Source organism: Schistocerca americana, chromosome 8, assembly GCF_021461395.2.
Source record: "Schistocerca americana isolate TAMUIC-IGC-003095 chromosome 8, iqSchAmer2.1, whole genome shotgun sequence".
NCBI lineage: Eukaryota > Metazoa > Arthropoda > Insecta > Orthoptera > Acrididae > Schistocerca > Schistocerca americana.
Genome location: NC_060126.1, coordinates 227,925,281 through 227,948,170, shown reverse-complemented (window position 1 = coordinate 227,948,170; position 22,890 = coordinate 227,925,281). Strand labels below are relative to the sequence as shown.

The window sequence follows — 22,890 nt, the reverse complement described above, 5'->3', positions numbered from 1 at the left end:
TACTTTACTTTTGCTAATAATCGTCTTATGATGTCTTCTGAGAGAATTTGTGTTCCGTTCAACTCATCTTCCAAGTCCTTTGCTCTCTCAGAGAGAATTAATATCGTCGACAAACCTCAACGTTTCTACTTGTTCGCCCTGAAATTTGATTCTCTTTCCTAATTTGAAACAAAAAGGCGGTAAATTAACGTCAATGTGCTTTCCAAGCTCACTGTTTCTCGTTCTTAACACACATCTGTACAAAACTTAAGGACGGAGGCGGCCTTCGCATGATCTGAGACACCCAAGTAACATAGCTCGAGGACGCAGACAGGAAGAACTACTAGAGTATAATGCAGAAGACAGCTGTAAGTAGCACGCAATGAGGCGAACTGAAATGACACTTTTATTCACAGACATTAATTACACTCAAGTCACCGCGATTTGTGATGGGCCCCTTCACTTTATAAAAGGATGGAACACGATTCTTAATAGGGTGTTTGATCACCACGGACGGCAACGTGCTCCCGTGCTGGCCACTAGGTTGCCAAAGAGTTCTTCTGATAGGATGTTCTACTCCTCCACGAGCGCCATTAACAACTGACTGCTGGATGGTCTTTGGTGCATGTGGGCAGGGTGCAATACTTTTCTCCAAGACATGCCATACATGATGGATGCTATTTCACTCGGGGGAACAGGCAGGTTAGTCCATTAGCCGGACATCCTCTCATTTCAAGATAACCTCCACCTGCGTAGTTCGATGCGGCCACGTACTGGCATCGGCAGACTATTTTTCCTTCTTTTTTAGATGTGGACCACAAGAGATTTCTCGTGATAGATGATGTAACGCTACAAAAGAAACGCAGGAAGCCACAGTTTCCTGTAAGAATGATATGAACGCCTTGGCGCTCTCGGCTTACATGGGCGTTGCCGTCGCAGTTTGATGCTGTGTTCCTTCGCACAGTGAAACGCCTTGAGCCATGAAGAGAGAGTGTACCGTTGCAATACTGTTGGTGTGTGCGTTGGCGATGGCCCAAACCTTTCAGGATGGCGCCAGGCTGCGCAGGTTAGTCAGTCACCTCCAAGCTTCTTACGCAGCTAACTTCTACACACACACACACACACACACACACACACACACACCCAGGCGCGCGCACACACACACACGTGCTCACGTGCTTGCAAGGGAACCTTCCCATCGCACCCCCTCAGATTTAGTTATGAGTTGGCACAGTGGATAGGCCTTGAAAAACTGAACACAGATCAATCGAGAAAACAGGAAGAAGTTGTGTGGAACTATGAAAAAAATAAGCAAAATATACAAACTGAGTAGCCCATGGGAAAGATAGGCAACATCAATGAGAGTGTGAGCTCAGGAGCGCCGTGGTCACGTGGTTAGCGTGAGCATCTGCGGAACGAGAGGTTTTTGGTTCGAGTCTCTCCCCGAGTGAAATGTTTAATTTTTTGTTTTCAGACAATTATCAAAGTTCAGGCACTCACACATAATCAGCTTCGCTCTCCAAAATTCCAGGACATGTTCAGACTTGCTTGGACATATGCAGGATTTGACGGTCTACACACGGAAAAATTAGAAAACGTTAAAAACATATGTTTTGACAGAGCGACCGTGAAACTGTAGCATTCATTTGTTGCAGTTATGTGACAAACTCTTATGTTTTCATCACTTTTTTGGGAGTGATTATCACATCCACAAGAAAACTTAAATCGGGCAAGGTAGGAGAGTCTTTTTACCCATTCGCCAAGTGTACAAGTTAGGTGGGTCGACAACATATTCCTGTCATGTGACGCACATGCCGTCACCAGAGTCGTATAGAATATATCAGATGTGTTTTCCTGTGGAGGACTCTGTTGACCTGTGACCTTTCGATCAAATGTTTTCGGTTCCCATTGGAGAGGCACGTCCTTTCGTCTACAAATCGCATGGTTTTGCGGTGCGGTCGCAAAACACAGACACTAAACTTATTACAGTGAACAGAGACGTCAATGAAAGAACGGACAGATCATAACTTTGCGAAAATAAAGAAAGTAAACTTTTCACTCGAGGGAAGACTTGAACCAAGGACTTCTTGTTGCACAGCTGCTCACGCTAACCACGGGACCACGGCGCTCATGAGCTCACCCTAACGTTGATGTTGCTTATCTTGCGCATGGACTACTCAGTTTGTATATTTTGCTTATTTTTTTCATAGTTCCACACAACTTCTTCCTGTTTTCTCAATTGATCTGTGTTCAGTTTTTCAAGGCCTATCCACTGAGCCAACTTATAACTAAATCTGAGGGGGGTGCGATGGGGAGGTTCCCTTGTTAGGCATTTGACAACACCACACACGTACACATACATGGGTATACGACCGATATAGGCAACAAGCGCTTGTATCTTAGGACGATATCAACCAACATGTCTTAGAACAGCGGTCGTCAAACTGCGCCCCTCGGGCCGCATGCGGCCCGAATCAAGTATTATGGCCCGCGATTCTCAGTCGTATTTTATAACAATATGCATCTGACAACTAACTGCCGAATCCAAAACGTCAGCTAACGTTAATAGCTGTACTTTTCCTGCTTAATAACAAAAAAATACAAATTGGTTCAAATGGTTCTGAGCACTATGGGAGGTCATCAGTCCCTAGAACTTAGAACTCCTTAAACCTAACTAACTTAAGGACATCACACACATCCATGTCCGAGGCAGGATTCGAACCTGCGACCGTAGCGGTCGCGCGGCTCCATACTGTAGCGCCTAAAACCGCTCGGCCAAACCGGTCGGCCAAATACTTACACAGCCAGTACGATTTTAGGATGTGCTTAATTTTAATCGATGTTGATGAATTCGTCCATGAGCTAAGTAAAGTTGGTAGCTTACCTCAGGGGTATAGCGGTCAAGTAGCGCGGCCACTACTGTGTTACAGCGGGAAACTTATTGTTTTGTCTTCCAGTACCGACAACTCACGTGTGCGAGCGTCTCGTAGCGAGTGTACGGCATGAATTCTGAGACGAAAGCAACATGGATTTGTGAATGCACGTTACAGAGACTGTCATCTTCAAATGCGATACTTGCTTGCAACAAGGAATATTACATTAAAGATCTTATCATACAGTGCAATGAGTAGAAGTTCAAAATGTTCAAATGCATGTGAAATCTTATGAGACTTAACTGGTAAGGTCATCAGTCCCTAAGCTTACACATTACTTAACCTAAATTATCCTAAGGATAAACACAAACACCCATTCCCGAGGGAGGACTCGAACCTCCGCCGGGACCAGCCGCACAGCCCATGACTGCAGCGCCTATGACCGCTCGGCTAATGAGTAGAAGAAAACTGACATTCAAATCATATGTCACAGTGTCTCGTATTGAATAATGCTTTAAAACATAAGTACAGTTACTTTTATTAACCAATTAACCATCCGTTCACACATATAACACAAAACTTAGTTACGCAAAGCTGTGCCATGACTTTAGGGTTGCTGAGAGTGCAACAGTCTGAAATTGAGAACAGCTGACACGAAGTGGTTTGAATGGTGCCGATTTTTTAATGATCACTACATGGGGGACGGCTGCCAACTTCTCGCGCCCCTACCACAACTGGTCTACTGGACGCTTGCAACTTACCAATTTGTATGTCTTACCAATTAATAATAAGTTTGGTATATATGCGGCCCGAGATGTCATCCCTATGTTAATACTGGGTCTTGAGCAAAAAGCTTTGACGACCACTGTCTTAGAGGGAGGGCTGGGGAAAACTGCTGAAGAAAACTGCTGAACATTATTTGATGCCAAGTACTCTTTAAGACACTTTATTTACCAATAATAACGCATTTTCCTGAACAGCAACGTTGATACCACGCTCAGCTTACGAAACACATTAAAGATTAAACTTGAGGTTTCACCCTTAAGGAAAGGCATTAAACGTGAAATACAAGGTGCGAAACAGTTTAGATTTTCTTTAAATTTTTTAAAAATTAAGCTTCATCAAAACATTAAATATTAATAATTTACAATGAAGGTCATGCCGAGTTACAATATATCCTGGAGTAATACACCGGTCTCACGTGAGGTCAGGACACAGACCTGAAGACGACACAACAGACCCCAGACGTAGACTTCGGGACCTACCCGCCCCCGTGACAACAAACCGACGGAGTATGGGTACAATGTATAGAACATAGCTCACTTCAGCAGTGAACAGGTTAAGAAAAACCAAAGCCTCTGCCACGACTCTAAAAGAAATCCAGTAATTAATATTAAGATTAAAACACCACTGAATGTTAACTCGCCTAGCGGTGCTAGATGAAGTTAACAGGTTTGAGCGAGGTATACACTTAAAACCGGAATTTTTACCTGTCAAGGATCAAAGTTATTATTATGTTAAGTGTAGAACAAACATCACGACAATCTTAATAAACACAGAAGTAGCCTTCAAACTAGCATCTACAACCCAAGGTATACCAAATGACTTTTATCACCTTAATGATCATTTCAGAGATTCTCAGGAACTTCAGTTGTCCCCAGGGAATTGGTTTTAGAGTTTCACATGTAATTTATTAGAGGCAAGCCACATATAAATTACTCCATTTATTTCTCCTAAAGGTTGTTGTGGTATCTAAGAGGCAAAAACAACTTACTGGCTGCAAGAAACAAGTCACTGCCACTAAAAAAAAAACGGTTCTTGTTTCTTAACATCAACATTGTGACAAAAAATAACTTAGAATTGGGCACAGGCTTCTACGCTTTAAAATTAAATCGCCAAAACAATAGTCTGCACCTTACTTAAGATAGAGTGCCGAAAGGTTTCTTAAAAACATTTACTCCAGACATAAGCCAATTAAGCAAATTTTCCAATTTGAGCACGTGCCACAAGCCCTTTCAGAAACAAATTAAATTGAAAATGGGGAAGCGCAGCCCAAAAAGTTTGAAAGTCCAAGCGGAAAGCCAGCGCCAAGCTGCTTCAAGCACAAGGAGCAGAAGGTAATGGAGACAAGTCTCTGGTAAACATACAAGTGACGCTCATCATAAACATAAGGAAGTGGAACCGGGCTCTTTCCTCGACCAAGGAACCCGAAGAAGGGTTTCACTGGGTGCCCACAGAGCGAGATGGCGCGGTGGTCAGCACACTGAACTCGCATTCTGGAGAACGACGGTTCAAACCCGCCTCTAGTCATCCAAATTTAGGTTTTCCGTGATTTCCCTAATTCGCACCATGGAAATGCCGGCGTGGTTCCTTTGAAAGGACACGGGCGATTTCCTTCCCCATCCTTGACACAATCTGAGCTTGTGCTCCGTCTGTAATGACCTTGATGTCGACGGGACGTTAAACCCAATTTTCCTTCCTTTCTTGAATCGGTGTCCGGCAAAATCCTGTGGTGAAGGTGTTCCGGTCTCTTAGTGCAGGAGGGGACAAGACCGGTGGCTTTCGCCGATTCGCGCCCTGTTCGGAAAAACGCCGACCGTCAACGCTCACATCAGAACAATGTTGCCCCGGCAATGCTGTCTAATTACTCTCCAGGAAGCTCCTACGTTTCATCGGACACACCATTCACCAATTTTGCAAAGTCCCAACCGCCCCCCTGCCTTTCTGCACAACACACTTCCTCTCTTCAGTAATTGAGGAAACCAAAGACTCTCTAACTGGCAAAGAGCGTACTCAACTCGCCGTGCGCGAGCTATCGAACTTGGCGCACGGCTTAACGACTTTGACACAAACGACGCGAGATTGCTAGCCTTACTGAATCCATTCTGGTCCAGCTCACGGAGGATATCGTGTGATCTCCACGTCTTGCCACTTGCAGTCACGGCTACAGCCTCTCTCACTAAGATACTCGTCTTCTGCAGAGCCTTTCTTACTCCACCAGTAATCCCTTCCATCAATCGCAATTATTTAAAGAAACACCCATTGTACAAAACAGCTTTAAACGTCTGATTATGATTACTTTACAAATGAGTTAATTTTTCATTCGTCCCTGTGTTTACGACGTCGTATCTCCCGAACTGCGTGTCGTACAATGACGTAATTTGTCAGGTACAGGCAGTGGTACATACGAGTGTACACACTGTTCGCAATATTTGTTTGCAAATATATTAGCAAAGACGTAATAAATTAGAATGTCGTAGTTGATGCTGGGGCTATACGGAGTGAACAACGAAAATGAAGTAGCGATAAACTTTTTTCCTGCCATTATTTCTACATCTACATCTACATTTATACTCCGCAAGCCACCCAGCTGTGTGTGGCGGAGGGCACTTTACGTGCCACTGTCATTACCTCCCTTTCCTGTTCCACTCGCGTATGGTTCGCGAGAAGAACGACTGCCATAAAGCCTCCGTGCGCGCTCGAATCTCTCTAATTTTACATTCGTGATCTCCTCGGGAGGTATAAGTAGGGGGTAGCAATATATTCGATACCTCATCCAGAAACGCACCATAATCAGCGTGGTTGCCCCAAACAACAGCCAAGGGCAGCCATGTTGAGCCTCCAAACACAGCTTGTACTTCACAAGTGAAGTTCAGACGCAGTCCACGCAACTCATTGGGACCTCCATTTAATTGCTGTTTATTAAACTGCCGAGCCAAGTCAATATCAATTGCTTTTAAGCTCCGATACACAGGTACACTACGCCGCCAGCGACGACGGTAACCTAGACGTCGCAGAGGCATTGCTGAGGCACGTTCATACAAGTTCACCTTCAGGTCTGTGAAACACGTCTCTCTTGATTTAAATAATGAAAACTGCACCAGTTACTTATTTTCCCACGCTTAGCACAACGTGTTTCGAGAATTTATACTCATTTACAACTACATATTTCTAGAATGAAATATTCACTCTGCAGAGGAGTGTGCGCTGATATGAAACTTCCTGGCAGATTAAAACTGTGTGCCGGACCGAGACTCGAACTCGGGATTTGATTTTGGCGATGGTGGTGTGCCTCTTTTGTGTCTTTTTGAGATGGTAAGGTATAGTGCCTACTCTGACATACAGGACATCATGCGCACGCAGATCATTACTTACACTATTTTTTAATATTCAAATGATCACTACACTAAAAGTAAACAACGTATCCAGCAAACGTGTACAGGAAAAAATATCACTTGCTCGAGTACTCTTACGAAAGAAAAAACATGTGTGTGAATTCCTAACGGACCAAAATGCTGTCATCGGCCCCTAGACTTACACACTACATAAACAAACTTAAACTAACTTATGCTAAGAACAACATACACACCCATGCCCGAGGAAGGACTCGAACCCCCGGCGCGAAGGGCCGCGCAATTCGTAAAATGGCGCCCTAGACCGCGCGGGCCCTCCGCGCGTCTACAAATGAAAGGTGATGCTTTTACACTTTAGAATATTACTGGACAGCTTAGTAAATTTTTGATCAAAACACTTGCACCACAAGCTAATGCTTGGGCAACGAACATGGCAGGTGCCGGCTTCACGTTTGTGACGTCATAATATCTCTGCTTATTGTACTTCCATTGCTGGGATATAAGCTGCTAAGGATTTCTTAACCGGTTGTCATATTTCATCTCAGCGTGGAGCTCAACCGTGTGCGAACGAAGTAAAAACATTGGTCAGCTGGTACAACGCAGTCCTTCAGATAGAACAGAATATTTCAACGTATCAATGTTCAACTTAAAGGGTCCTTTAAAAAGTGTGCAGTTTTGATATATCAAATTATGAACTTTGTTTAATCAAATCTCATTAACAAAATGCATACGTAAACAAGACCATCGTAGGTTCTACCTTGAACTGACACTGCAAGAACTCTTAGAGTGTTTTGTATAACAAGGCCGTCGTGAAAGACTTCGTTCTCATGTTCATCGCACCTTCCCATTTCAAGTAGGGAAAATGAGATCTGGCACATGGTCTCCTCTCTGCACTGCAATGCCAGACATTTGTTTGTGAAATTCGCAATAGCTGTATGACAAGGCTCCTCTTGGATTACGCCCCACAACTCGTCGAGTTTCCTCATTTCAGTCGCTGATGTTTCGGAGTTTATTGACACGCGCCAATGATTTAACAGTACACGAAAGAAAAAAATCTCAAGAGGTAAAAGTCACATGATCTTGGTGCCCATTGTTGGTCATCATTATGCGAAGTGAGGCGATCCGGAATCCGCTCGTGGAGTAACTCAATTGTTTCGCGTGAAGTGTAATAAGTGGCACAATCTTGGTGAAACCACAACTCTTGAACGTCCCTCCCACTGAAACGAGGCCACGAAAACTCTCTTATTATCGCCTGGTGTGAGTCTCTGTTAACTGTCATAACTTCTCCTGTTTCAACTTCAAAAAATAAGGGTCGGTGATACAACTCATCCAAAAGCCACACCAAACCGTCAGTCGCTGTGGATACATTTCCTTCGCTTGAATCAGTTCTGTTTATTCAAAAATCCCCTTTAGTGGATGTGCACCTTGTCACATGAGATGATATTCCTCGCAAAACCTGTCCGCAGCTCGTGGTCTAGTGGCTAGAGTAGCTGTCTTTGGATCACGGGGTCCCGGGTTCGATTCCCGGCCGGGTTGGGGATTTTATCTACCCGAGGGTTGTCTTGTCGTAATCATTTCATCATCATTCGTGGAAGTGACTAGATTGGACTGTGTGAAGATTGGGACTTTGTATGGGCGCTGATGACCGCGCAGTTGAGCGCCCCGTAAACCAAACGTCATCATCCTCGCAAAACCGTCGTCTTCGTGTCGTCGTCTCTGAAACCAGTCAACAAAACGTCATCTTTTCTCAAGTTCGGCTTGTTTCAGCTGTTATGTTAATAAATCTTTGTAAGGGTGGCATTGGAGATCATACTAGAGAATTCGCCGTACTGAAGAATATTCTATGGACAATTCCTGGAAACAGCAAAGTAGTGGGAAAAAAGGATGTGGCGCCGCTCTTGTGTTCAGTCTTGTTGTCGAGTGTACCTCGGTCTGCGAGTCTGTCTCTGTAAGGGAAAGAACAACAATGTTCGCAGTGCTAACAATCCATGATGCTCCGGCCGTCGTCGGCCTGTCCTTGCTGACACGCGTGAAACTGCAAACAAGCCCATTTCCTACTGAGGGTACGGCAGTGATTGTTCGATTCTGCGTGACCTAACTATTAATACATGCTCTGATCAGAAGTATCCGGACACCCCTATGTATTGCGCATTTAACCACTAGATGTCATGTGAGGCAGATCATTCAGTACAACAGTATTGGGAGAATATCGTGCTCTCTGTAGAGGAAGATTAACTGTAGAATGAGTTGTTCAGGAGAGATCGGTGGGTTCGAGCGTGGACTAACCATTGGATGTCGTCTGAATAACAATTCCATTAGGGACATTTGAACCCATCTGTATCCGCTGTTGGTGATATGATTGTGAAGTGGAAAGGTGAAGGAACAACCACTGGTAAACCAAGGCCAGACAGACCTCATGTACTGACGAAAAGGGACCGTCGAGCATCACAGAATGCGATTAAAAAAAATCGAATGAAATTAGTTGAAGGAATCACTCTTGAATTCCAAATTGCTACCAGCAGTTCAGCTAGCTCAATGACCGTGTGTAGGGAGTTAAAAAAAGGGGGTACAATGTCTAGTAGCTCTTCGTGAGTCACACAGTTTTGTGACCAACACTAAGCGAGGGTTGAGGTGGCCAGAGGATGACTGGACACGTGTGATTTAGAGAGTGATGAATCATGCTGGACCTTATGTTAATCCGATGGAAGGGTTAGGGTTTGGAGAATGCCTGGAGAACGTTACCTGCCAACAGTGAAGAAAAGATGAGTTGGTATTATGGTATGGTGGTGTTTCTTGTGGTTAGGGCGTGGTCCCCCTACTGCGCTTAAGTAATGTTATTAGAAGAGAGACAGGAAAAGTGGCCACTGGGGTAGGTAGTATTCCTATTAAAGGAATGAGACCATCTTAACCAACAGTGCACAAGTAGCTAATGTATTTAACAACCATTTCTTAAGTTTAGGTGAAAAAATTGATGAGAAGGGTTCAAAAGAAAAAGCCAAGCAGTACATGGAAGGGTCAGTTTTGAGAAATCCTAGTCAGACTAATGTTCAGCTAACAACCTCTTGTGAATTAAGTAAAATCTTTAAATCTTTGAAAAATAAGTATTCTGTTGGAGTACAAGACATCTCTAACAAGATATTAGGACAATGTGGAGCAGTTACAGTTGGTGTTCTGAGTCACATCTGTAATGCATCGCAAACTGAAGGTATTTTCCCAGACAGGTTAAAATATGCCATTTTCAAGTCTCTCTGCAAAAAAGGGGACACCACAGATCTCAATAATTACTGGCCAGCATCCTTGCTCACAGCGTTTTCAAAAATTGTCGAGAAAGTAATGTACTCAAGTGTGGTTGCCACCTTAGCAGTAATGGGTTACTTTGTAAATCACAGTTTGGATTTTAAAAATGCTGTTCCACTGAGACAGCAATATACAGTTTCACTGCCCACGTAATAGAGCCTTTAAATAGTAAAATGTCACCAATAGGAACTTTCTGTGGCTTATCCAATTGTGTGAAAGTTATTATGTTACAGAAATTACAATTCTATGGTATAAATGGAACAGCATATGAGTTCCCACTTCATCTAACGGGTGAAACAATATTGGGTATTCCACAGGGTTCGATCATGGGTCCTCTTCTGTTCTTGATATATGTGAATGACCTCCCTTCTTATCTAGAACAAGAAGCTAAACTGACACTGTTTGTTGATGATACAAGCATCATTATTAATCCTGTTAAAGAAAATCCAATAGAAAATGACACAAATAATGTGTTTGCAAAAGTTATTGATTGGTTTTCTGCGAAAGGGCTTGCTCTCAACTTTGAAAAAACACAGTACATTCAATTTGCTACTGCAAGGAGTACAGTTCCTTCAATGAATATAACACATTAACAGAAATCAGTAGCCAGGGTAGAGCATACTAAGTTTTTGGGTGTACATTTAGATCAGAATCTTAATTGGAAAGTTCGTATTTTGGATCTCCTAAAGCGACTAGGTTCAGCAACTTTTGCAATCAGAATAACTGCTAATTTTGAGGATATAAAAATCAGAAAGCTACATATTTTGCATACTTTCATTCTCTGATGTCATACGGAATAATATTTTGGGGTAACTCAACACTTAGGCAAAAGTATTCACTGCTCAAAAGAAAATGGTTAGAATAATGTGTGGGGCTCACATTGGCACATCTTGTAGGCATCTCTTCAAAACGTTAGGAATTCTTACAACAGCCTCACAGTACATTCACTCGATAATGAAATTTGTTCTCAACAACGTGGGCCAGTTTAAAAACAACAGCGACATTTATGTTTATAGTACCAGAAGAAAAAAAAAGACTTACACTATCCTCTACTTAACCTATCTTTGGCACAGAAAGGGGTAAAATATACTGCTGTAAAACTTTCCGATAAACCAGATAAAATAAAACCCACAGCAGTAACAATTTTAAAACTAAACTGAAATCATATCTCCTTGACAACTCCTTCTATACCACAAACGAATCCTTGAACAGGAATAAATAAATCTGTATTTATAATACACGCATTTTGTGCAATTTAAGAGAATAGGGTAGGTAATAAAAATTAAAAAAACCTTCATTCATGTGTCCATTTCTTATGCACTTGACACGTTACACATCATAACGGATACCATGAGATTGATCAATGGAACACTTAACTAACTAACTAAGCGCTAATTACGTGAGAATATGAACACATTTCACCGCACTGTGTTCTTCGTATAGTAGAGCAACATTTCGGAGACGATAAGTGTTTGCATCAGTGTGGCAATGGACCATGTCGTAGTGCAGCATCGGTACGGCAGTGGTTTTTGGGCAATAACGTTTCTGAAATGAAGTGCCCTACTCGGTGTCCCGACCTGAGCCTAATGGCAGACAGATAAGAGTCGTCTTCGCTCCAGGCACAGCGTCCAACATCCTCTGGTTTCGGTACTTGAGAAAGAATGGTCTACCTTTCCTCCACAGACGTCCAGACACCTCGTTGGAGGTCTCACCAACAGAATGAATCGCCATAAAGGGTCAACACCCTTCATATAAATGTCCGTTAACAGATGTATGGATACTTTTGATTGGATCAGTTTATATTCGCCCTTTAGGGCATTTTTCGAGTGGAGCCGCTGAGATGCTGTATGGACCTGCTGAACGATCGACTCCACATTCACTTGGTCGTCATGGAGTCCCGACCATAGCGAGCAGCTGTGTCGCAGAATGATAAACCGGAGTCTCCATAGGTCACGATCCTGCCCTCTCGATTTTCGGCACACTGTGGTAACACGTTTCTCCTTCCTATACCAGGCATAACGCGATTTTCTTACAAGAGACCAATATTCAAATACGATTTCTGAGTGAAAGGCTCACCACGTAATCATTTCTTATATAAGCAATGTAGATGGCATTACTCATTCGTATGGCATGCGTTTGCACTGAAGTGCTAATCTTGACGTTCATTGAAAGTCTTCTTCGCGATTTTGCAATTTTAGCGGCCATTGTTATACAGGATATGTACAACGTATAACAATTTGATATATGACATCTGTGATCTATCGAGTGGGGAAACCAACACAAATTGATCTATAAAAAACACCTGAGTTACAGCGCATGCACGGTGCGCAAGGTTTTCAGTATTATCTCGTTCTCAGCGCCCAAGCTATTGGTCGCAGAGGGAAAAAAAATAGCACCTCTTTTGTAGGAAATGCTGGGATACATTTGCGTTAGAAATCGCGGTTTTTGAGTTATTCAAGAAACACGTGCCAAAGTGGCTTTCAATCGCACCGCCAGATTCACACTCACCCCCACCTGTCAGGATTTTTAGTAAGTTGTTCATGACGCTCACTCCTACCATTGCATAAACATTTGCGTCCACACGAATTATTTCTCATATTCGACCTTTTTTGCTGTATACTTTCTGTATATTGTCTGTTCGTCCACTTATACGAGGTGCGGCTAGAAAAAAACCGGACTGATGCTGGAAAAAAACATTTATTTACAATTATTTACAATTTCATGTTATCTCCTTCAATGTACTCTCCTCCTCGGTCTCTACACCGCTCCATACGAATTTTCCACTGTTCATAGCAATGCTGCAGATCATTTTCGGTAAGTCCATACATTACTTCCGTCGCTTTTTCTTTTACTGCTTCAACAGTCTCAAATCTAGTTCCTTTCGATGCTGACTTGAGGGAAAAGAAAAAAGTCACAGGGGGCCAAATAAGTGAGCAGGGTGGATGATCTAAGATGGGAATGTTGTGTTTTGCCGAAAACGTCTTCACTGACAACGCACTGTGAGCTGGGACATTGTCTTGGTGAAGGATCCATGACTTTTTTCTCCACAAATGGTTCCGTTTTCTCCGTACTCGCTCACGTAGGGTAGCCAGGACACTAATGTAGTAATGCTGATTCACTGTTTGTCCCTCTGGTACCCAATCAATGTGCACAATCCCTTTGATGTCAAAAAAAAACAATCATCATTGCCTTGAATTTCGATTTTGACATTCGTGCTTTTTTTCGTCGTGGAGAACCAGGAGTTTTCCAATGCATCGATTGGCGTTTAGTTTCGGGATCGTAAGTAAAAAACCACGATTCATCGCAAGTAATAACATTTTGTAAGAAGGTGGGATCACTTTCAATGTCTTCCAGGATGTCAGAACAAATCATTCTTCGGCGTTCCTTCTGTTCAATTGTGAGACACTTTGGAACCATTTTTGAACACACTTTGTTCATGTTGAAACTTTCATGAAGAATCTGACTAACACTTTCCTTGTCAACTCCTGTTAACTCAGACACTGCTCTGGTTGTTAAACGGCGATCTTCTCGAACAAGTTTACCGATTTTTTCAATGTTTGCATCAGTTTTTGCTGACAATGGTCTGCCAGTGCGAGTGTCATCACTGGTGTCTTCGCGGCCATCTTTAAATCGTTTAAACCACTCAAACACTTGTGTTCGCGATAAACAATCATCGCCGTACACTTGTTGTAACATTACAAACGTTTCACTTGCAGATTTTCCTAGTTTGAAACAAAATTTGATGTTAACACGCTGTTCTTTCTGTACACTCAACATTTTCCACGCTACTTTCAGCCTTATTGCATTCGTTTTATTGTTTCACCAGTACTAGTCCGGTTTTTTTCTAGCCACACCTCGTAGACTGTAAAACTGACGTATGTGTAAATTTTACTTCACGAAATAGCCGGTGTCCTGATAGCCCAGTCAGTGAAGACCAACACTTTGAATACGGAAAATAATTTGTGTAGTAGCATGTTTTAGTACAGTGAATGGAGTACCACGAACAACATACTAGGAATCCTGCTCGGGTGAGGTGGCGCTGCGGTGTGGGGGGGGGGGGGGGGGGGGGGAGTCCGGGGGAAGGGGGGGAGGCGCGAAAAGGGTGTGTGAGGACATGGGTGCTTTGAAGGCCACGTTATCACGTTTTTCTTGAGTAGATCGGAAACCGCGGCATCTAGCAAAACGTGTCCCAGTACGAAATTAAACTGCATTAAATTTCCTACAAAAAAAGTCCATTTCGTTTTTTCTCTAGGGCCAATGGTTTCCGTGCAGACAGCGAGAGAATACTGAAAATCACGTATGCCGCTTATGCACCGTTGCTTAGGTCGTCTTTGTTAGCCCTTTTGTGGCAGTTCCCCGAATTAATGGTACACAAGTGTCCTTTATTAACTGGTTCGTTTCCACTTCCTCTATACCACTGTAGCCGGCCACTGTGGCCGAGCGGTTCTAGACGTTTTAGTCTGGAACCGCGCGACCGCTACGGTCGCTGGTTCGAATCCTGCCTCTGCCATAGTGTCCTTAGGTTAGTTAGGTTTAAGTTCTAGGGGACTGATGAGCTCAGCTGTTAAGTCCCATAGTGCTCAGAGCCATTTGAACCATATACCACTGCAGTACATTTCAAACAATTATTGCTTACGCTTTGAATAAAGATGAAAGCGGCTACTGTTATATAAATGAGTAAGCCGCTGCCATAGTGTCTGTCGACGTATAAATGGACATTTTTGGCTAATATTTTCGAACATTAATACTAACCAGCATAACATCACGTACACCGCATTTTGCGAAGTGAAAAGGCGTTTTCAAAACCGAAAGTACACGAAGTACATTTAATACGTGTGTACAGTGCCCTCAGTACGCGAAAAAAGAAGGATCAGTCACAACAAAACACGACACGCTATCAGTGCAGGACACCATACAGATGCTTCTGCAAAACTGCATAATGTAAAATCAAGTTCTTCAATAAACGAAATCCACAGATGATGGCACAGGGGTGCCTAAACATGTTTGGGTAACAAGAAAAAACAATGCTCTGCATAAAAGTCGGAACCTATATTCAGTAACAGATCTACGTTAACTGAAAGTTGCACTAGAGGAGTATTGCGAAACATCCATTCATGTTTTCAGTTTTGGAAGACGGTATCAGAAACGAATTTGTTCTTAGTTATTGGTACACATTATACACTGTGTTTTTTAAATGAATATCAGGGTTTTAACGCTTTATAATATTTATTATATTAAACTTACAGTTATAAATGATATGTCAAGCCGGCCGAAGTGGCCGTGCGGTTAAAGGCGCTGCAGTCTGGAACCGCAAGACCGCTACGGTCGCAGGTTCGAATCCTGCCTCGGGCATGGATGTTTGTGATGTCCTTGGGTTAGTTAGGTTTAACTAGTTCTAAGTTCTAAGGGACTCAAGACCTCTGCAGTTGAGTCCCATAGTGCTCAGAGCCATTTGAACATTTGATATGTCAAACGAAAGAGCAACTCAAACAGTTTTACCAAGAACCTTAGAAATGTTCTGTGTAAGCACCATTTGTCACACGGCACACATCAAGTCTATAGCCGAGTTCTTCCCAAACGTTGATAAGTGTGTCTTCAGTTATTGTAGCAACAGCTGCTTCAATCCGGTTCCTTGATTCAGGGAGGTCTGCTGGTAGCGGAGACACGTACACACGATCCTTGATGAAACCTCAAAGGAAAATACCGCATAGCGTTAGGTCGGGTGAACGTAGAGCTCATGCAAAGCAAGCCCTGTCATTGGGCCCCTTGCGGCCTATCCAGTGCTTGGATACAGTGAAGTAACTGAAGTAAGCGCGGAAACATTGCGCGCTCCACATGCGCACTGGTGCCAAACACAACTGTTTGATTAACTTCTCATGGTTGGGATTCACAGACATATAATATTTCTTAAAACACATGATAGTCACCGTTGACTGTATAAAATATTTATTATTACTATTGCAATTTCAGCCTTATGGCCATTTTCAAGTAACACTGCAAAAGTTACCTTCTGTCAGAATATAAAACTATCTGACATGATTTCCAGAATGAGATTTTCACTCTGCAGCGGAGTGTGCGCTGATATGAAACTTCCTGGCAGATTAAAACTGTGTGCCCGACCGAGACTCGAACTCGGGACCTTTGACTTTCGCGGGCAAGTGCTCTACCAACCGAGCTACCGAAGCACGACTCACGCCCGGTACTCACAGTTTGGAAGGTAGGAGACGAGGTACTGGCAGAAGTACAGCTGTGAGTACCGGCCGTGAGTCGTGCTTCGGTAGCTCAGTTGGTAGAGCATTTGCCCACGAAAGGCAAAGGTCCCGAATTCGAGTCTCGGTCGGGCACACAGTTTTAATCTGCCAGGAAGTTTCATATCTGACATGAGTACATGTCATCGTCAAAAGGCTGCATTTTGATGACGACATGTACTCATGTCAGATAGTTTTATATTCTGACAGAATGTAACTTTTGCATAAGGCCGAAATTGCAATAGAAACCATGAGTTTTTTATACAGTCAACGGCGACTATGATGTCTTTTAAGAAACAACTGTTCGAGTTGCTCTTTCATTTGACATATCATTTCTGACTGTAAGTTTAATGTAATAAATATTATAAAGCGTTAAAACCCCGATATTCATTTATGAACACCCTGTGCGGTATTGCTATTAACACCTTTTTTTCTGTTCTGCTTGTCTGTTAGAGAACAGGTTGCTGCAGAAGTCCCAGCTGAGCAAGTGATCCTCGTGGATGATACAGATCCAGTGCTGAACGCGCCCATAGCGGCGCAGGACGTGGCTGCCAGCGAAGTCTCCCTCAGTGAGACAGCCGACCAGAGCAAGGGACGTAGAATGCGTGCCGGCCGCCCCTTCAACAGGCCGCGTAGTGCCGGCTACAAGAGGTCACGCCGCGGTTGTGGACTTTCCCACTAAAACATTCGGTGCTGTTCCTCAGGTCTGTATCCTTAGTGTATTGTATTTACTACTTATTTCTAAAGTAAGAAAGAACTGCTAGGTAGTACGGTAGAGCTGCTGTCAACGAAAGGTTGTTTGCAATACACCGCAGTGCTGTACTAGGCTTGTTGTTGTTGGAGATGGTGTGGTGTGCGTACTGTAAGACCTTCGGTACACACACCATCAGATTATTTGACTTGTCGCTCTAACGAAATAGGCGAGTGTCAGCAATATGTCTCGTGGTCTTATCGTAGCGTGTTTATCTTCTGCCGTTAGGTCAGACGATAGAAATGCCACTTGCATGCCTAGAGTAGCAGATTGACGGTGACCAACTTTAAACAGAACTTGATTAATTTTCACACACATTTATTAAAATAACAAGCATAAAAATTACTTAACTTGGTTCTGGATGCTATTTACAATTGACAATCTGAAGTTCCTTTGGTCTTGGTACGTTGATCTTATTCTGACATATCTCTGATATTTGACAAAGTGTCTATACATTTCTCTTCATGGCTGTGTACAGGAATATGATAATCTTATTAGACACAGACTGAAACTTGACTATAGATTGCTACAGACAAATGCAGACTAATGCGGACTGATGCACACTAACTAATCGGAGGTGTGTACACTCGTTGTAATACATCGCGCGTTCAGGTATCACTGCGCGAGTGTGACCCGCGAGGAGAAAAGGTTCTACGTTAGCAGCAATCTCATTGGCTGCGTTACATATTAATACGCGGATCGGCGGAAGCAGAATTTGGTCCGTCTCTAAGACAGCGCCATCTCGTAGTGCGGAGATGGACGAGCGCTGCGCCTGCGCTGTTGTGCTTAGCGGGGCGCGCTCTAGTGGGAAAGTTGTGTACGCGCTGACTACGCGGAACTATGCACACAACAGATGGTTTGTCCTTGCTTTCATCCGACGTCTGAACTCACTTTTCCAGATGGTAAAAAGGTGGACCTGTAGTTCAGCTTGGACTCTGAACAAATTTTGCTAAATAGTAAAGAAATTGTATCTAAAGAGTAACTTGTGCTACAGCGCTATGAAAGCTGTCCACCTAGACGTAGCAAATATCCGTCCCTGGAAAACAACAGTGACAGGGAGGAACACTTGCACGTGATTGATTGTGAACTGAGTTATAGTAGAAAAAAATTTAGTCGCTATCAGACGCACTTGATAACCAAATATGAAAATTATGATCGTTATGTTTCTGTGGAATTTTTTTTTTTTTTTGGCGGATGCAGGGTCACTAGTGCAAGCCTTGAGTTTTTAATGGCATTCTCCAATGGCTACAAAATGCGCAACTGACGAAAAATGAGAATATGCTATGGGAAAAGAAGAAAATGGATGGAGAAAATGAACACAGATCTCAGTCCGGATAGAGCAGGGGTATTCGTCCTTTTAGCTTACCTGGGCCACACTGGGAGAAGACGAATATTTTTGGGCAGTACATAACATACCGGGTGATCAGAAAGTCAGTATAAATTTGAAAACTGAATAAATCACGGAATAATGTATATAGAGAGGTACAAATTGACACACATGCTTGGAATGACATGAAGTTTTATTAGAATAAAAAAAAAAAATACAAAAGTTCAAAAGATGTCCGACACATGGCGCTTCATCTGATCAGAATGACAATAATTAGCATAACAAAGTAAGACAAAGCAAAGATGATGTAACTCTTCAGGCTTTCCCGGCGAGATCTTGACATGTGGAATAATCGGGTCTGCTGCCGGATGTTTGTGTCGCTCTGGCACAATATTTCGGCCACGTAACTCGTTGCCTTCTTCAGGTGCTCCCTGAGACTGCCATGTTGGAGGATCTTGTCCAGTATTATGCCCAGAGGGCGCTGGGTGCTCTCTCTACCGTCCGCGCCCGCCTGGCACTGCCTGTAATGTGTTGTCTCTTCCCCGGTGCTCCCTCTGGACAAGATCCTCCAATTCGGCAGTCTCAGGTAGCACCTGAAAAAGGCAACGACTTACGTGGCCGAAATATTGTGCCAGAGCGACACAAACACCCGGCAGCAGACCCGATTATTCTACATGTAAAGATGATGTTCTTTACAGGAAATCCTCAGTATGTCCACCATCATTCCTCAACAATAGCTGTAGTCGAGGAATAATGTTGTGAACAGCACTGTAAAGCATGTCCGGAGTTATGGTGAGGCATTGGCGTCGGATGTTGTCTTTCAGCATCCCTAGAGATGTCGGTCGATCACAGTACACTTGCGACTTCAGGTAACCCCAAAGCCAATAATCGCACGGACTGAGGCCTGGGGACCTGGGAGGCCAAGGATGACGAAAGTGGCGGCTGAGCACACGATCATCACCAAACGACGCACGCAGGAGATCTTTCACGCGTCTAGCAATATGGGGTGGAGCGCCATCCTGCATTTTGGTTCTAATAAAAAAAAAAAATGTCATTCCAAGCATGTGTGTCAATTTTTACCTCTCTATCTACATTATTCCGTGGTTTATTAAGTTTTCAAATTTGTACTGACTTTTTGATCACCCGGTACTTAAGGCAACAGTAACCGCTGGGGGAAAAAAGAGAGGGGGAGGGCAAAGGGCGACGGTCGGAAATATAGAGTTAACCCACTGAAGTAATTTAAAATTCATTAACTTATAATTCTTTATTCTAAAAAAAGATAAGATTGAATTAATTTGACATTTTATATATGGCATTTCATTAATAATTCTATATAAAACTATTTACAAATCACAAAATTAATTTGACATTAGACTTCGAATTTGGGAAACTAATGTTTCAATATCATGTTGATGGAAGTGGTTGCAAATTCTCAGGTTGTTTTCAAGGTGTACATCTAAGATTTTGGCTCAATTTTTACTCTTTGTGTGGTTTACTCTTGAAAATAATTGTTCATAAACGTACTTGTTTCCGAACAAATATGATACATATAAGAAACATTTGTCTCTGGACAGGTATAATTTGTAAGAGTCCAACAAAGGTAAATTATAAGGATGTCACATTGCAACTCTATGCATTCTATCTGAAAATATTCTGACAACGTATCTATATTGTTTGTAAAATGTATCGTATAAATACAAATATTTTGATTATTTTACCTAAAATCCGACATCAGTTTTCAAATTCTTGCATCAAATCGAAAAGTATGGTTATGTATTTCATCTCGTATTTAGATTTGTGTTGCAATTTACAGCACTGTCACACACAGTGTGGTCATACTTGTTTTTTTCATGTTGATCACTTGTTTTTGCGAGTATTTCTTTTTCGGTATCCTAGTGATAAACTACTGAATTTTTATGTCCATATTTGTCGAATTAGTAATCATACTGACACATCTCGTTAGTAAAATCATTTCCAGACTTGCTAGTCGTAGCTTACAAGCTATGTGAGATCTGTACGAGGACTGCCCCTTTATGAAGGTGGGATCTCCGCGAAATTGAAACGACAGTGGAAATAATATTTACTGTATTTGCAACAGTTAGCTACACCTTTCAGCTACATCCCTACATAGCCACCACTCCGATTTAGACAATTGTCGTAACGTCGTACCAACTTTCCAATACGCTCATCATAGAAGGCAGCCATTGGTGCCTTCAGCCAATTATCTACGCTGGTCTGCAGCTCGATGTCAGTGCCAAAATGTCGTCTTCATAGCCAGCGGTTTATGCGAGCAGAGATGAAACTCAGAGGTAGCTAATTTCGGGCTGCATGGTGGGTAATCAAACACTTCCCTTCAAAAACTTTGCAGAAGTGTCTTTATTGCCCCTGCAGAAGAAGGAAATGCATGGCAGTTACGTTATATGGGCTGCATCAAATTAGGCGAATTCTCTCAATGTGCAATCATACTTGGCAGGAGAAACTATTTTCAACGCATTTTTAAGTGCTCACTGTGCGCTCACAACTGAAAAGACTGACGTGACAATATCGATGGGCTTCTTAGATGTTGCCCAACACATATCTGCAAAACTTCACCGGATTTACACTGTGGTTCTCGCTTCACGACCGATCGGACCTTAATAAACGAATAGCTCTCGATTTCGTACATAGGCTTCAAGTGTCGAACTACACATCCCCTACTGCTTGGTGGTCGCTCCGAAGGAAGCGCTCACCACTACTGTTGCTCCTCCATGAGCAAGTATGGGCATACATTAGCTGGTTCTGGCAGATGGCATTGCCTGCCTTAGGAGACGGTTGTTCTGTGCATTTCTTAATCCTCGTCCTATCGTAGACAAGAACTTGAAATCACACACAGCACGTGTCTCTATCGTAATTTTGGCAAAGCAGCTGAGCAGCCCATTGAATATTTTTAATCTCAGTCAACCACTGGAATGTAAAGACTTTTTTCACGATGTATTCGATTATTTGCAGTAGATGCGCTTACCAACGGTAAGATTTCAATGCGTGATAACGGATATTTATGTATTACATTACTGTCATCTCTCATTCAGAACTGTATCCACACTGTAGCATTTTTTAATTAGCATGCAGTAAATAGTGTCGCATCCAGCTCAATTAATTAATTGAACACCTTAGGCATTAATTAATTCCATAAAAACTGAACGTCCTAAAATTACAGTGAGAGTGTATATTTTGTTAAATCGGACTTAACTTTGAAGTCCTAAACATGGGCTGCGATATCACAGTCTGTGCAGAGCGACAGCACTAAAAAACCAGACTCCTATCGTCATTCCCTCTCGAATATTAATATTTCTTTCTTTTTGCTTTCAGGAACTGAACGGAATCTGTGGACAAACTTGGTGAAGAAGTGTAATAACTGCGGTAATATTTTTGTTGCGATAAACATACTGACAAGTCGTCGTGCTATTTAAATGATGTAACGTCCTGGCAAACTAATACTTTGTGTTGGATCAGAATATGAACGCACACTCTTCCTATTACTGTTCATAGTTGCGTCATCCATGCTCAAAGCTTCTGCTTATCATTAACCTTGTTGAGTATGCAAAGCATGTTCGCAAACAAAGGGTATGTTTCGTCGCTGACTAACCTTCATCAGGGTTCTGGCAGCAATAACAGAACAGATTCTTTCCAGATTTTCGTTTACTCTTGTAGCTGGAGGGATAAATCCAAACCTTCCCTCCAGTCTGGGAATGTGGCATTAATTGTCTACATTTTGTTATGACATATGTTTCACTTTTAATCTCTCTCGAGCAACTGTTTTCCCTAAACACATGTTAAAGTCTGAAATAAAATGTTAGAAATTATTACGCATTAGATCATGTTATTTCATCCCATTCTACCCGTTTACAACTGCAATGAGCAGCAACAGTGCAAAAGTGCTGCTTTTTCTTACGTATTCTTGGCGTCCTGTATATCACAAGCTAGTGTTAAGATCTAAAACCTGAGTGAAATTAATGTTGTTTGAGTGCTAGAACCTACACTAACGTAACTACAGATTTACTAATATGTGACAACATATCAACACAACGTTTCTGAGGTTGTTGAGAATATATACGACTGTTACTCGACGGAACGATTTATAGTGCTAACTGCAGAAGAAATTAACATTATCATGTGACTAGATATTATCAGTAGGATAGCAGGGTGAGTTCAAGCTAAGATAACGACCGTATCTCAGCGTCACTTCCAATCTCAGGTTACACAGATGGGCGACTTATGTTCATGGTCAACCCCATTAATCTCC

General features: G+C 42.5%; 1 long non-coding RNA gene across 1 annotated transcript; it reads left to right on the top strand.

The window, feature by feature from the left end:
• Positions 1-899: 899 nt before the first annotated feature.
• On the top strand, positions 900-22,450 carry LOC124544849. The gene is made up of 3 exons (XR_006967570.1): positions 900-1,045; positions 16,984-17,234; positions 21,957-22,450. It is a non-coding gene; the product is annotated as an uncharacterized LOC124544849 (long non-coding RNA).
• Positions 22,451-22,890: the final 440 nt, after the last annotated feature.